The sequence below is a fragment of the Diabrotica virgifera genome, chromosome 9, assembly GCF_917563875.1.
Source record: "Diabrotica virgifera virgifera chromosome 9, PGI_DIABVI_V3a".
Taxonomy (NCBI): domain Eukaryota; kingdom Metazoa; phylum Arthropoda; class Insecta; order Coleoptera; family Chrysomelidae; genus Diabrotica; species Diabrotica virgifera.
In genome coordinates this window covers 208,883,256-208,897,211 of record NC_065451.1, presented here as the reverse complement: position 1 = coordinate 208,897,211, position 13,956 = coordinate 208,883,256, and the positions used below count along the sequence as shown (strand labels likewise).

Here is a 13,956-nt window from a genome sequence, read left to right as displayed (position 1 = left end):
AGATTTATCATCTCCTGACCTATATAAAGGAGATGTTTTACAGATGAATGCTCTAGTTCAAATGTGCGTACCATGGGTTGCAAGTGCAATGTGGGAGTGTGCATCAAGTGCAACATAGATTTTCATCTACAATAACTTGATTATGATTTTTCATTTATCTAGTTTTGAATTTGTTTGTTATTTTGAAATTTATAATCGGAAATATTTTAAATATTTTTGCTCCTATATCTTCCTAGCGTTACATATATGTAACGGCAATTTTCTAAAAAATCAAAAATAATTAAGAAAAAAAATGTATGTATTTGTGTTAAGACCTTCTCCTGAATACATCAAAATAAACAAAAAATAAAATTTGCTAAATAAATTAATTCAGGATCTTAAGGGTTAAAAAAAAAAGATCAAAATCCATTGAGTTGATCCGGAGATACAGAAAATTATATTAGTTTGAAATTGCTTTTTCGGTATTTTAACTCGGTGGATTTGTAGGTTCCCCCTAGTAATCGTTTGAACCACATTTTTGAAAAATCGTAGAAGGTTCTGTGAAGGTATAATGTTTGTGCAAATTTTTTAAGAAAAAATACAAATCCCATTCTTTAAAATGGCATTAATGAGATTCCTTAATTATCATAAACAAATTAGCTGTGAATTAAAAAAAAACATAAGGCTAACTTTGTCCCAAATGAGCCCAGGCTAAATTTTTTTAATTAAAAATTCGTATTAAAATACTATATTTTCGAGTATATAAAAAGATTGTTTCTACGGACATTTTTAAAGCTATTCTAAATGTTTATAAACTATTTTAAAAATTTGGCATTAGGATTTTTGACTATGTTAATTATTTTTTTTTCTTTTTTTAATACATTTTGATACTATCACTCTTCTAATATCATTTGGCATACTCAGAATTGCTCTATCTTCATTATTTTCTGTCTTATCTTATTGCAAAATAAAGGTCTCTGGGATAAACAAATAAAATAACTCTTAAATTAATTAATGGATCGGTCTCAAATTTTGAGGGTTTGTTAAGTACCACAATACCCAACTTTGGGTGAAATACTAAAGGTAGCTTTAGTAAAAGTTATTAACAAATAACGATTTTCACTTATTTTGCAGTTTGCGTAGCAACAAATTAACTTTTTAACTTTCAAAAATCGGCATTTTGAAAGTTTTTCAATGTTCTAAAAAACTGAATTTTGTAATTTTATGTCAACTATTTAGCTTTTGAATGGAGTGCAAAAAATCGAAAAAAATCGCGATTTTTGCACTAAATTGTTAATAATTACAAAACGGACGTGAACTCTAGGCAGTAAACAGAAAGGTTTTCTTCTTATAGGTCTACAATAACTAAAAAAGTAGTCAGCTACCTGGATCTTTCTCGAGTTTCCCGAGAAAATGCTTATTACCCTGGACTATTAGTACAGTCGAACCCGCTTATTAGAATACCTGTTATAGGAATATCCCGCTTCAAGGAATAGAAATTTGAGGTCCCAAAACCTTTCTACCAGCCACCAGTGATCGGTTATTAGAATATCCCGGTTATAGGAATACTTTTTCTTGGCACGAAGGCTATTCTAATAAGCGGGTTCGACTGTACTCGTTTTCTAAGATTTAGGCTGAAGTATCTACTCCATAATAAGTCTGTCCTGATAACTTACAAACGTTCAGCAACAGAAGCTTTATAATGGGGGGCTCTGTGATGTTAGAAATTTAAACACTTCTTATTCTAGTTCATTTTATAGTTGACAAAATTCCAAAATTCGGTATTATCTAAGACGCGCTACATTTATGAAAAAACCGGAAATCTTATAATATATTAATGTCTTGGTTGCTTTTTTAGTTGTTGTTATTAATCCAGTAGGAAAAATAATCGAAAGCATTTTTATATCGCATAAAATATTAAAATTACGACCAAAAACTTACGACAAATCGATACAATGATATAATTGGTCGGAAGCAAAAATAAACTTTTACAGCTCGAGGCAGAGTAAAAGTCTCACAGGAAACAAATTCAATTAAATTCCACATTTTTACAAACATGGTGATTTATAATTTCTTAATGTTATTTATTATGTCGTTGAAAATATAAATTAAAATCACAATTATTTATCGAGATGTGTGAGAATCTAACAACACTCGCGTTAATGATGAAATGCCCAATGGTTATCGATGACATTTAAAGAAATAAAATTGGTGTTATTGATGGCTAACAAAGCAATTAAATGAAATTAGTTGAGTAAAAAAATTATAGATGTATATTTAATTAAAAAATAGCTGTTTAAGGCCCCAAAAATTTGGAAGCTTCATTTTAGCTACTTATTAAATACATGGCTTTTGAAGTTATACATATACGTGTATAAACATTTTCAATTTCTTTGCAACACGAAAATGCAGCAGCTACATAATACTCTGGTTAAATCGGAGAGTACAGGAAGAGTCTATACCGGTTTCGGAGGTTTTCCTCCTCATCAGTAGTTCCATATCCTCTTCTCTCCGATTTCACCAGGTATCATACTTTGGGCCTTTCCGAATTGCAAAGAAGGAAATGCTGCAGATGAACTACAGCCATCTACCGAAAAACAAAATAAGTTATCAATCGAAGTAGCACAGAAAACGACAATAAATATCGTTCCCATTTGCACCAGATTGACAACAGGTGGAATACTTTCTTTGGTTACAACCTCCCGAGATTTTTAAAAATTATAAATCATACAGGATGCCGAGGAAATTAAGATGAGAGAATTTTAAATAATTCACAAACCATCTGCTCAGCGTGGTAAAAGTTCCAATAAGAAAGATTCCTTAGTACTCAACAAAAGAGTAAATGAATTAAAATGTATAAACATTTTCAATTTATTTGCAACACGAAAATGCAGCAGCTGCATAATACTCTGGTTAAATCGGAGAGTGCAGGAAGAGTCTATACCGGTTTCGGAGGTTTTTTCCTCCTCATCAGAAAGAGGATATGGGACTACTGATCCGAATAAGTCCAAATAGCTACAATGATTGCCGGATTCCGTCGCGAATATGGCACTAAAAAAGAAGAAGTATGTTCTAGTCCTAGTGTATTGTAATTCCACGCAATCTTCAGTTTTCGCTTGGCTTTCTTTATAAAGAGAATAGCAAAAAACGACATTTCACGCTTATTATTTTAGTGCAGTCACTGAAGGTGGATATGAGCTATTACCCTGGGGTGGATGCCACCCCTTCTCGGGAGTGAAAATTATTTTCTTAAAAATAACCCCCGCGTTGAATTTAATGTTAAAAGCTCTTTACTTTTTTTTTAATAAAAGGTTAAAAAGTTCTTGCAGCAAAATTTAAATTTTAAACGTTTCTATCTCGATTATGTTTTACCCCACAGAAATAGTAAAATTGGTAAAACATTCAATACAGAAAAAGCTAAAATTTCGTTATATAATATTTTTACGCATATTGAGTATTTTTGGAGTTATGTATTATCAAAAGAAAATGAAAATTAGGATAATTTTGAAATTTCTGATTTTTTTAAATTATACCTTTTTTTTTCAAAAATATGCATTCTAAACCGGTCAAAATTGTTGAAAACATTACTTATGCTAATATAAAAAAAAATTATAGTAAGGATTACTATAAATTTTAATTTTTGTGGAAATCGCGTATGTTTTATTTTTCACTTTTTCCTAAAAAAATTCAAAAGGGTTCTCTTAATTTCATCATAACTTGCGTATTTTTAATGCTATTAACTTCTTCTGGAGCGGATTTGATAGACATTTCGAAGTACTTTGACAAGTGTTTAGAAGGTATATTATATAAAATGCATAGTTTTCCCGTTATGTAAGCTTTAATACTTAGATTTGAGTATTCGTTGAAAAAAATATACATTAAATTACCCATAACTCACTTTAAATTAACATTAGTTTAGTTCTTCAGGTGGGGAGTGTATTAATTTTTTTATTATCTTCAATTTTGGTAATAATAACTTTATTGTAAAAGCTTATAGTTTTTGAGTTATACGTGAAAACAGCTTTAAAACATGCATTTTTTACGAAAAAATAAAATCTTTGATATTTAACTCAAAACTCAAAGAATATTGATTTATATTAATAACTTTAAAAAACAAATTTTGCTTATAATTTGTCCCTCTATCGATTAGTGGTATTATTTTTAACAAAATAATTTTCACCCCCGGGAAGGGGTGGCATCCACCCCCAGGGTAAAAGCGCAAGTTGGCATTATGTCACCTTTGTTCCTTGAGGTATTATCTAACTACTCACCAATTTTCATGAAAATCGATGATGGTTCAACAAAATCGGAGGTGAAAACCTTCAGATACTGCACTATTTGTAATATTATTGGTTTCAGAATTTATGTCCATTCGCCATCTTACTATTTCCTTGTGGCATTTTTATAATAAACTGTTTTCAATGGAAAGTAAGCCACAATTTTACCGAAAAAAAAAGATTTTATTAAATTTTATTCCGCCCAAGTCGGATGTCGTTTTTAAAATACAAAATAATACTTATATTATTAATAATACAGTATTATTTTGTATTTTGACCAGACTTGAGCGTCGAAACGTTAATAAAATCATTTTTTTTTTTTTGTAAAATTGTGGCTTATTTCCCATTGAAAATAGTTGGCTATCTTACTAATTATTTCAATTATTTTAAGACACCTGTAAATACCTTGCGGCCAAAATAGTTGCCTTGACTTACTTATTAATAATTTTTCGTTAACAAAATTCTTTAAAGAACAGTTGACCCCATCATAAACACTCGTAATTACGTACTTAATAACTACTAAAATTATATAACATATATCTAGGTTGTAAATTATTGATCAACGATTCTGAATTAGCTATAGTCTATAGATTTTGCTGGATTTCTGACCTGTAGTTGTTTTTAAGTGCTTGTGAAAACAATTATTAATAAATATAATAACCGCGAATTATTACGAAATAAGTGAAATTACATATATCAGAGATCCATCGTCTTGGTAATTCTAGGAAGTAGGTAACACTGTATTGGAATAAGTGATATTACTCAAGTATTTATCTTATTATATAAAATTTAATGACCATACGAGGTGTGATAATATAAAATATAAATATACAATCAATTAGGAATTGAGGAATGTAGATTCATATACCTTATATCTCCTCTGATACTTCTGCAAGATACGCCTGACAAGGTGATGAACCCACATTTTAGATTTCCTCATAAATAAACAAATAACAATAAATATTGAAATTACACAAAAAAAAATTACGACTTATTAGAGCATAATATTTGCTATCGCCGCCTACGCTTCAGAAACATGGACCCAGTGGCGGGTTCCGCGGAACCAGGGCCCCGGCCCCGCAGGGGCATGTTCTAACGCCCTTTTTCTTCTTTTGTTTCTAATTTGATAGGGTAATTTTGAACTACACAAGTACACACTAGAAAATGTAACTGATTAATAAATTTTAATTTTTGTGTAGATATTTATAATAAAAACTAAGAATACCTATTCATCAAAAAATTTGAAAAAAAATATTAAGAATCACAGGGAACGCTTTTGTAAGGTTCCTTACTCGTTTTACCTGCTTACTGAGGCGCTTGTTTCAACACTTGTTTAAAGACTAACCACTGGTGCCTGCCTATACGTTCTAACTCAAACACTTGTATTTTTTTTATATTAGTACGATCCATGAAAAAGTTGTAGGTGAAACTACAAAATTGCAGAAATGTGGAAACTGATCAATGCAAGTTTTATACGGTGGGTCATAAAAATAATCCTAGATGTAATATCCAATAAAGTTATGCAAGATTCGTTGGTTCAAAGTGCTTATTTTTGAAATAATTGTATTGTATTGTATTATAGTTTAAAGGGCTTAAACGAGTCACTAATCTCGAGTGTATGGAAATTTTGTACAGCCATATCTATACAACAATTTTTGTCTTCAGGAAAACAAAAAGTCTAAAATATTCACATTAGTAAAACCTTTGATACCACCAAAAATTTTTAAGTTAAGTATTTAAAAAAAATCAAAATGAAAAAAAAAAGATTTAAAACCAATTTTTTTTCAAAAATGAGCACTTTAAACCGATAGAAATTACAGATCATATAAATAATACATCAGTCAAGTAACTTGTGAAGCGGTAACGATTAATTTCAGTTCGGATGCTAATAGGGATGTTCACTAATTTTTAAATATAGTTAAATTCAATAGATTACAAGGTATATAATAATGTAACAATCATAAAACTGTTTAAAAATGTATATTTTTTAAGATAAATGAGTTCATAATGTTGATTTTCTTGGAGGCTAGAAAAACGGTACCCTGCAGCGAGGCTACGGTCTGTGACGTCAGCAGTCGTAACGTCTTTGATCGACGACTAGTTTTGTATACTTATTTACTCAGTGTATTTGAATGTGCGCAGTTTTTTACGTATTTCATTATTAAAAATAAAGCCAAATAAGTGGTGTTTTGTTCCTGGGTGTGTAAATACATCAAAAAACAGTTCTGACAAGATTTTTATTACCGTTACAGCCAATTTAAAACAGAAAAAGAAATGGTTTGTTGCAGCTAGAACTTAAAATAACTAACTTAAAGAACTAACTTATAAAATAAACATTATAGAAGTTTTCCAGAGACTTTCGGCCCTTGGTAATAATGTAATTGTTCTTTCTGCATTTACATTTTTCAAAAATACTTATTAGTTTTCTCAGGATTCGAAAAAAATGAATGAATTTAAATAGCATTGGACCAATATTTTGCACCTACCCCCTTAAAGAGTAAATGAAAAAGTTTCGGGACCTCAAATTTGTATTCCTTAAACTGGGATATTCCTAAAAACGGGATTCTAATAATACATACAGTAAAAGTAAACCTTGAAATAACTACATGTGGATGTAGGTATGACTTTATATTATATTAAAATCATTAATAATTTAGTGAAAAGATTGGTTGAAATGAAAATATATAATACCCAAGTTCAAAAATATTTTTTACCTTGGAACAGTTGTCAACTCGAAATACGAAACAACCGAAATAAAATCTAGAGTTGAAAAGGACATAGCAACATTTAACAACATGCATGAGAAATATTTTCACCCATTGCGACATAATATCTCTCCCACTAAAAATGCGGCTACTAAAATGTTATTATTTCCGGTCTTGCTATATGGCGCAGAGGCCTGGACAATAATGGAAACATTAATGAAAAAGCTAGAGGCATTCGAGATGTGGGTGTACCTACGTATCCTCAAAATATCCTGGGCGACCCACACCAACGTACAGGTATTGCGTCGAATGGGAAAACAAAAAGAAATCTCTTTTACAATTAAGAAACGAAATCTTAAATATTTCGGTCATATCATGAGGCATGATAAATATCGTATACTCCAACTGATAACGCAAGGTAAAATAGAGAGCAAACGCGGACCCGGAAGAAAAGACACTCATGACTTAAAAACTTACGCCAATGATTTGGACAAAAATCGATCGAGTTATTCAGAAACGCCTCAAATGAAATTAAAATTGCCATGATGATAGCCAACGTCCACAACGGACAAGGCACATGAAGAAGAATAAAAATATTTTTAATACACCTAACCAAGGTAAAGTAATAACCAGCCAATGTATATATACAATATGCATGCGTACAATGCAAGCATTCTCTATTTTTTTTGTGGAGTATTAAGCATTTATTTTTTAGCTTAAAGAAGACATGGAAAATTATATGGAATATACACTCAGTAAAGCTGTGGTAGATTTATTTTTTTACAAGATGCCAATAAATCATACACCATTGTTACATCTACACTACAGTCGGTAGTTTATACGAATCGGCTTTCTGAAAACCTTCTTCCATTTTATTTTTTTATTTTTGTAAAACCCAAAATATGTCCTTACAAACAGTCTATTCACTTTAAACTAAACAAATTCACTATAAAACTCCATTTTAACCCTGATAAAACAAGAAGAGAACAAAATAAAATGACCTGAAACGTGAAACAATTAAAAAATTTGGACAATTATTCCTAGGGTGTTTCTTAATCGTTTTACATGTTTGAAATGACTTTTTAATTTTTTGTGAACATCCCTATTAGGGGGTGATTTTGACAATTTTTTTGACAAAAAAGGACCAACTTTATTTTGAGCGTTACATAGGTACTTAATATTGATGCTAGAAACTAAAAAAAAAAGAATGTGTGTGTACTTTGTACGCACGTAAGAAGTTATACTTCTATTATAATATAATTTCAACGAAATAAATATACCTACTTAACAGTTACAATACAAAAAATTAACAATAATTACCAAAAATGAACCAAAACTTAACAATGCCAAGTATTAAAAAAAAAGAAAAAAGTATGAATCGTCCGGGATTTGAACCCGCAATTTCGCGATTTTTTGATCTCTGGTCCAATGCTCTACCAACAAGGCCATCAAGCCGCATGCTACTTACCTTTCAGATATACATAATTATACATCACGGTGACAAGTGAAATATAAAAATAGATGTTTTATTATTTTACTCCCAAGGAAGACAAATCCAAAGACACAAAATTATAATAAAAAACCTTTTAAACCACCTTTTTCAAATTGCGCAAGTTGTATTATTAATATTAATGTTAATAAATGAAATATAAATATTTTGACGTTTCACAATTTGACAATTCACTTTTAACTACAGTGCCTTAAAAATTTTAAAGCACTAGTGCCTTAAAGTAGCATTTTTAACGCTCCTATGGAGTCCTAAAAATTGCATTTTTAACACGTTTGTAGAAAAATATATTTAAAAACACTAATATATTCTTTCCACACCTTTTCTGGACTGATACATACATAAATTAAAACATTTTGAAGTATAACTTCAAAAATATAATATGAAAACTATTTAAAAAGGCAGTAAACCATTAACTAACCTTTGTTGTTTCTCTTCCCACAAATTTTAAAACGCAACAACCATACATAACCAAACCGTCAACCGTCCAAACCACAGCTACGCTACAGCTGCCATATTGGATAATTTTTGACATTTCATTTGAACATTGAATCAGAACAAAGTTATAATGCGCATGCGCCCGGATCGTAGGTTTTAACATATAAAAATTCACCCTCATATCGCGCGTAAAGAAGTATAACTTCAAAAAACAAAAATAAAACTTTTTTAAAAACTTTAAGAAAATTGTAATGAGTTTTTCCCGAAAAGTGCTTAATTTTTTAGTTATTTCACGTTGAAATATTCGATTTGGAATTTGACTAATAAGAACCTACTTTTCTTTACCTACAACTCTGCTACTCCTGGGTCTACCGACTTCTTATATATACCTTTTTTTTTGGCTTTTTATAAGCTATATTTTTACTAAGAATATTTTTTTTATGAAATACTTACTTTTTGAATTATTTGCGAAACACCGTATCAAAACGTGTTTTTTTTTGTGGAAAAAAAACATATTTACTCACAAATAACTCGAAAAGTATTGACTTAGTGAAAAAACTCTATTGACCTAAAGTTGCTTAGAATTAGTCAGTTTATCCAAGTCCGGACTTATCTAGAACGTATGTTTTTCTACTCCGAAATGGGGTGAAACTCACCCCTAGGGCAAAAGCACACATCGGCACAAGAGGTATCACTTTTTTTTGTTGGACATGTTAGCTTATGTGCATGCCAAATTTAATCTTAATCCGAGCGGTTCTTTAAAATGTACAGCAAAAACCTGAGTAAATGGACTATAAATTAGCTTGAGTTTTTATAGATATGTATATGATATTTAAGTATATTTTATGATATTATTTAAGTGAAAAAATAATAAGGTAACAAATATATAGCTGCAAAAACTACATAATAGGAATGAGAGATTAGTGATTATTAATCACTAATGTCTCATTCTTATTTTTATACAATACTTCTCGCAAATAATAGCTTTGGTCACTGACTAATCACTTATTTTATTTGTCGTCAAATCGGCACTTTAAAACTTTATTACGTTCAGCAAAGTTAAAAAATCTATTAAATATCTTAATTAACTTAACACTTGAGTAAGTTTTGTTGTTACTTGGAATTAGATTATTGAAAAGAATACAATTAGATTGTCACTATGTTCCGCTATTCTATTGTTTGGGGTTTACGTAATGAAACAATAGTGCAGTAAGATTATTCATTAATGTCTTATTTGCCGATTTATTGTATCTATCAATACGTTATGGGTCTGATATATACAGTGAGCACGTAAAGGTTGGAATAAATTGATTTTCTCGAAAATGGACGATTTTGGAAAAAAATCCCGAAACAGGTCAATTTTTAATTTTAAATTACGACTTTTTGGCATACATATCATACTAGTGACGTCACCCATTTGGGCGTGATGACGTCATCGATGATTTTTTTTAATGAGAATAGGGGTCGTGTGATAGCTCATTTGAAAGGTAATTCAATTATCTATTCAGTAATATAAACATTAACATAATTATTTATACAGGGTGCCGAAAAAATTATTTTTTGAGTTATATTTATTGACAAAAAGAAGAATATGTGTAATTTATTTAATTCAAAATACATTTTACTGCTCTCAGAAAATAGAAAAAAATGTTTATTTGAAAAAAAAACATTGCTTTTCGCTTAAATTAAATGCTCAAATTGTCAAGTGGCAGTTGGGTGGCTGCTTTAATATTGAATTTGCAAAAAACAATAGTTATTTGTCAAATAAACATTTTTTCCTGTTTTATGATAGCAGTAAAATGTATTTTAAAATAAATAAATTACACAGATTCTTCTTTCTAAGCCAATAAATTTAATTAAAAAAAAATGTTTTGGACACCCTGTATAAATAATTATGTTAATGTTTATATTACTGAAAAGAGAATTGAATTACCAAATGAGCTATAACACGACCCCTATTCTTATTTAAAAAAATCATCGATGACGTCATCACGCCCAAATGGGTGACGTCACTAGTATGATATATATGACAAAAAGTCGCAATTTAAAAATAGAAATCGACCTGTTTCGGGATTTTTTTCCAAGATTGTCCATTTTCGAGAAAATGAATTTATTCCAACCTTTACGTGCTCTCTGTATATAGACGGTAGGACTATTAAGAAATCCATAAGTTTTACAAAGATGTGAATTGATAGCTGGAACTAAAAGTGCATAATATAAAGAAGTTGGAAGCATTTGAGATGTGGTGATATAGATGGATTTTGAAAATACCATGGATCCAACGACTTTCAAATGCTGAAGTTTTAAGATGGCTACAAAATGATTGCGAGGTGATAAAGAACATCAAAACAAGAAAGCTGGAATATCTAGGCCACATTATCAGAGGTGCGAAATATGAGATATTAAGGCTCATAATTCAAGTCCAAATTAAGGGTAAAAGAACCATAGCAAGACGAAGAATTTGGTGGAAGAGAGTGGTATACTTACAGCTCAGTAGATCTGTTCAGAGCAGCCGCCAATAAGGTATGGATAGCTGTGATGATAGCCAATCTCCGATAGAAGAAGAAACTACAAGAAGAATAAAGAATAGAATAGCCTGGTATTGAAAATAAAAATATGACCTATACTTAATGCATGGATTTTCAAAGCAAAATTCACAAAGTGAAATTTTTGGAATGTGTCTAAAATGTACACAAAAGAAGTGCTTTCCTATTGTTGTTGTATATCCAAGAATGCTAATAAATTTTCCTTTGTTCGTAAGTTGCTAATTTCAAGAGTATATCTCTTAAAAAACCAATGCCAATAGAGCTTTAATCAGCTATAATGGGATTTATTTTCAATTGTATGTAAATAGAGTCGGCTGACAGAGAAAAATGTACATATCTCTTGTCTTAAACAGATTAACTGATATTTTGGAGTCAGTGGTATAATCTGAAAGATTTACTACTATGCAAAAAGGTGAATAAAAGTTTAATGATTACATTTTTTTAATGGTTAATAGGTCGTGAAGTGAAGTGTAAAAATGAAATGGTTATTTTAGTGGTTTTTTCAATGTAAATTAAAAGGTATAATAAATTAACAGTGTAATAATAACGTACTCCAATATGTAGTTTCTTTCATGTATTTCTAGTTTCCAAACATCAGCTTTCAAATTTGTCTTCTAGTTTTTTTATCATAATATAGTCACTTAAGTCGATGTCATCTTTGCCTTCTGCTGAAATTATTTGTTCATCGGAAAAAAAAATGTGTATATATGTAGTTGCCGTCAATTTTGAATCCCATCGATTCACATTTCTTGTTCCAGTTTTTTACTGTTCCATCTATATGTATAAAGTTTAAATAAGGTTGGCGACATGTAGCATCCTTGTCGAAGTCCTTTATAGACTTTAAATGGTTCTGAGTGGTTTTGTCTGACTTTTATTCTACATTCATTGACTTGCTTAAAGGACTTTACGGCATTTAAATAGATGTTATCAACTCCTTGATTTTCCATGGCTTTCCACAGGTTGTTGACTGGGACAATATCATAAGCCTGTCGTAAGTTCGCGAATACTTGTGTAATTCAGCGTTCTAACTACTCTGCTCTTCTGAAGTTCCCGACTTTTTCTCCATCTTTTCCTTAATGATTTTCCCATACAATCTACCCACAGAAGTTGTGACGCTTTCCCTCTTTGTATGGCGCTTATGTAGTCCATTTTCTATTCCTGTTCTGCAGGTAGGTCTCCAATGCCAGTTGTTATTTTTCATCTTTTTAACGCATTTTTTATTTCGTTTTCAAATATATCTACAATATTTGGAGTTTTGGAAAATAACTGTTCTTCTTCTGTTTTGTTCATTTTCTGTCGATTTGTTTCTTAATTTGTTTATTCATACAACAGATTTCCATCAATTTCTTCATTTTAATAAGCCCCATACTATATACTCCATACTTATTTTTGCTGACCATTTGATACATAAAAGAAAAACAAAATAACATCACATGTACTTAATTGTTAACGCTAAAACAATACATTAATTGTTATACGGTCAACAAGAGAAACCAACAAAAAGAACAAATTCGATCCAAGAAGCCATAACATCGAGAAAGCACTTTTTTATGGTAGAAACGCAACAATGTTGCGAAAACTAATAGACCTGGATCCCGCGTACCAAAAACAAGTTTATTAATAGCAAACTAAAAATTTGATAATAGCTTAAGTGTCTAGTTAGACAAACTTTGATGTACGGGAACATTGGAACAGGGCAAGTTTTAATTATTGTGGAACAGCTTACAGCTTTCGAACGTCAGACTGCTAAAACGTCCCATGTATTTTGTCGAAAAGAACTTCCAATAATTGATTTGTTACCCTTTCATTAAACTCTCATCCAAAAATCACACTGATATTTATCACCAACATAATTTCTGTCATATGACATGTTCTACGTGTCGGACTTATTAAAATACCCAATATATTTGTCGGACAAACATTTTTTCATATTTTGTATAAAGTTTATTCTTCTTCAGGTGCCATCTCCGCTACGGAGGTTGGCAATCATCATAGCTATTTTAATTTTTGAGGCAGTAGCTCGAAATAGTTGTTTGAGCCCATATTGAGTGTCACTAATATCCAGCTCCAGTTTAGAGTGTATTCTGGCTGGATAATTTTCAGCAGAATTTTCAAGGTATGTGACATTAAACTTATGGTTCGGCGGTCACTGCATTCTTTGGCAGTGTTCTTTGGCAAACACACAAATACTGATGTCAACATTTCTCTAGGGATGATTCCCGTAGTATAGATAGCGTTAAACTGTTCTACTATTATGTCCAGGTTTTTCTCGTTGACCAACTTTATCAGATCGCTAGGTAATTCATCTGGACCAGCAGATTTATTGGTTTTCATGGAGTCTACTGCCATACTAACCTTTGATTTGGTTATCTCTGGGCCCACACCTCCGGTTTGGCTATCTACGAATGTACTAGCTTCTCTCTGGTCATGAAATAGTTCCTCGATGTACTCTTTCCATCGTCGTAGTTTTCTGTCTCCATTATAATATTTCCATTTTTGTCGAA

At 30.8% G+C, this 13,956-nt stretch overlaps 1 protein-coding gene across 2 annotated transcripts in view; it reads left to right on the top strand.

Annotated features, from left to right (window-relative positions):
• The window catches only part of LOC114327626 (glutaredoxin domain-containing cysteine-rich protein CG31559), a 101,085-nt gene that overhangs the window by 41,806 nt on the left and 45,323 nt on the right, over window positions 1-13,956 (top strand). The window contains exon 1 of one of the 2 annotated variants that reach the window (XM_050662890.1): window positions 11,894-11,971. The exons of the other annotated variant lie outside the window; for it this stretch is intronic. The gene's annotated coding sequence lies outside the window, so the exon portion shown is untranslated. Of the gene's footprint in view, window positions 1-11,893; window positions 11,972-13,956 lie in introns of those variants that run through there. 2 annotated transcript variants of the gene reach the window in all.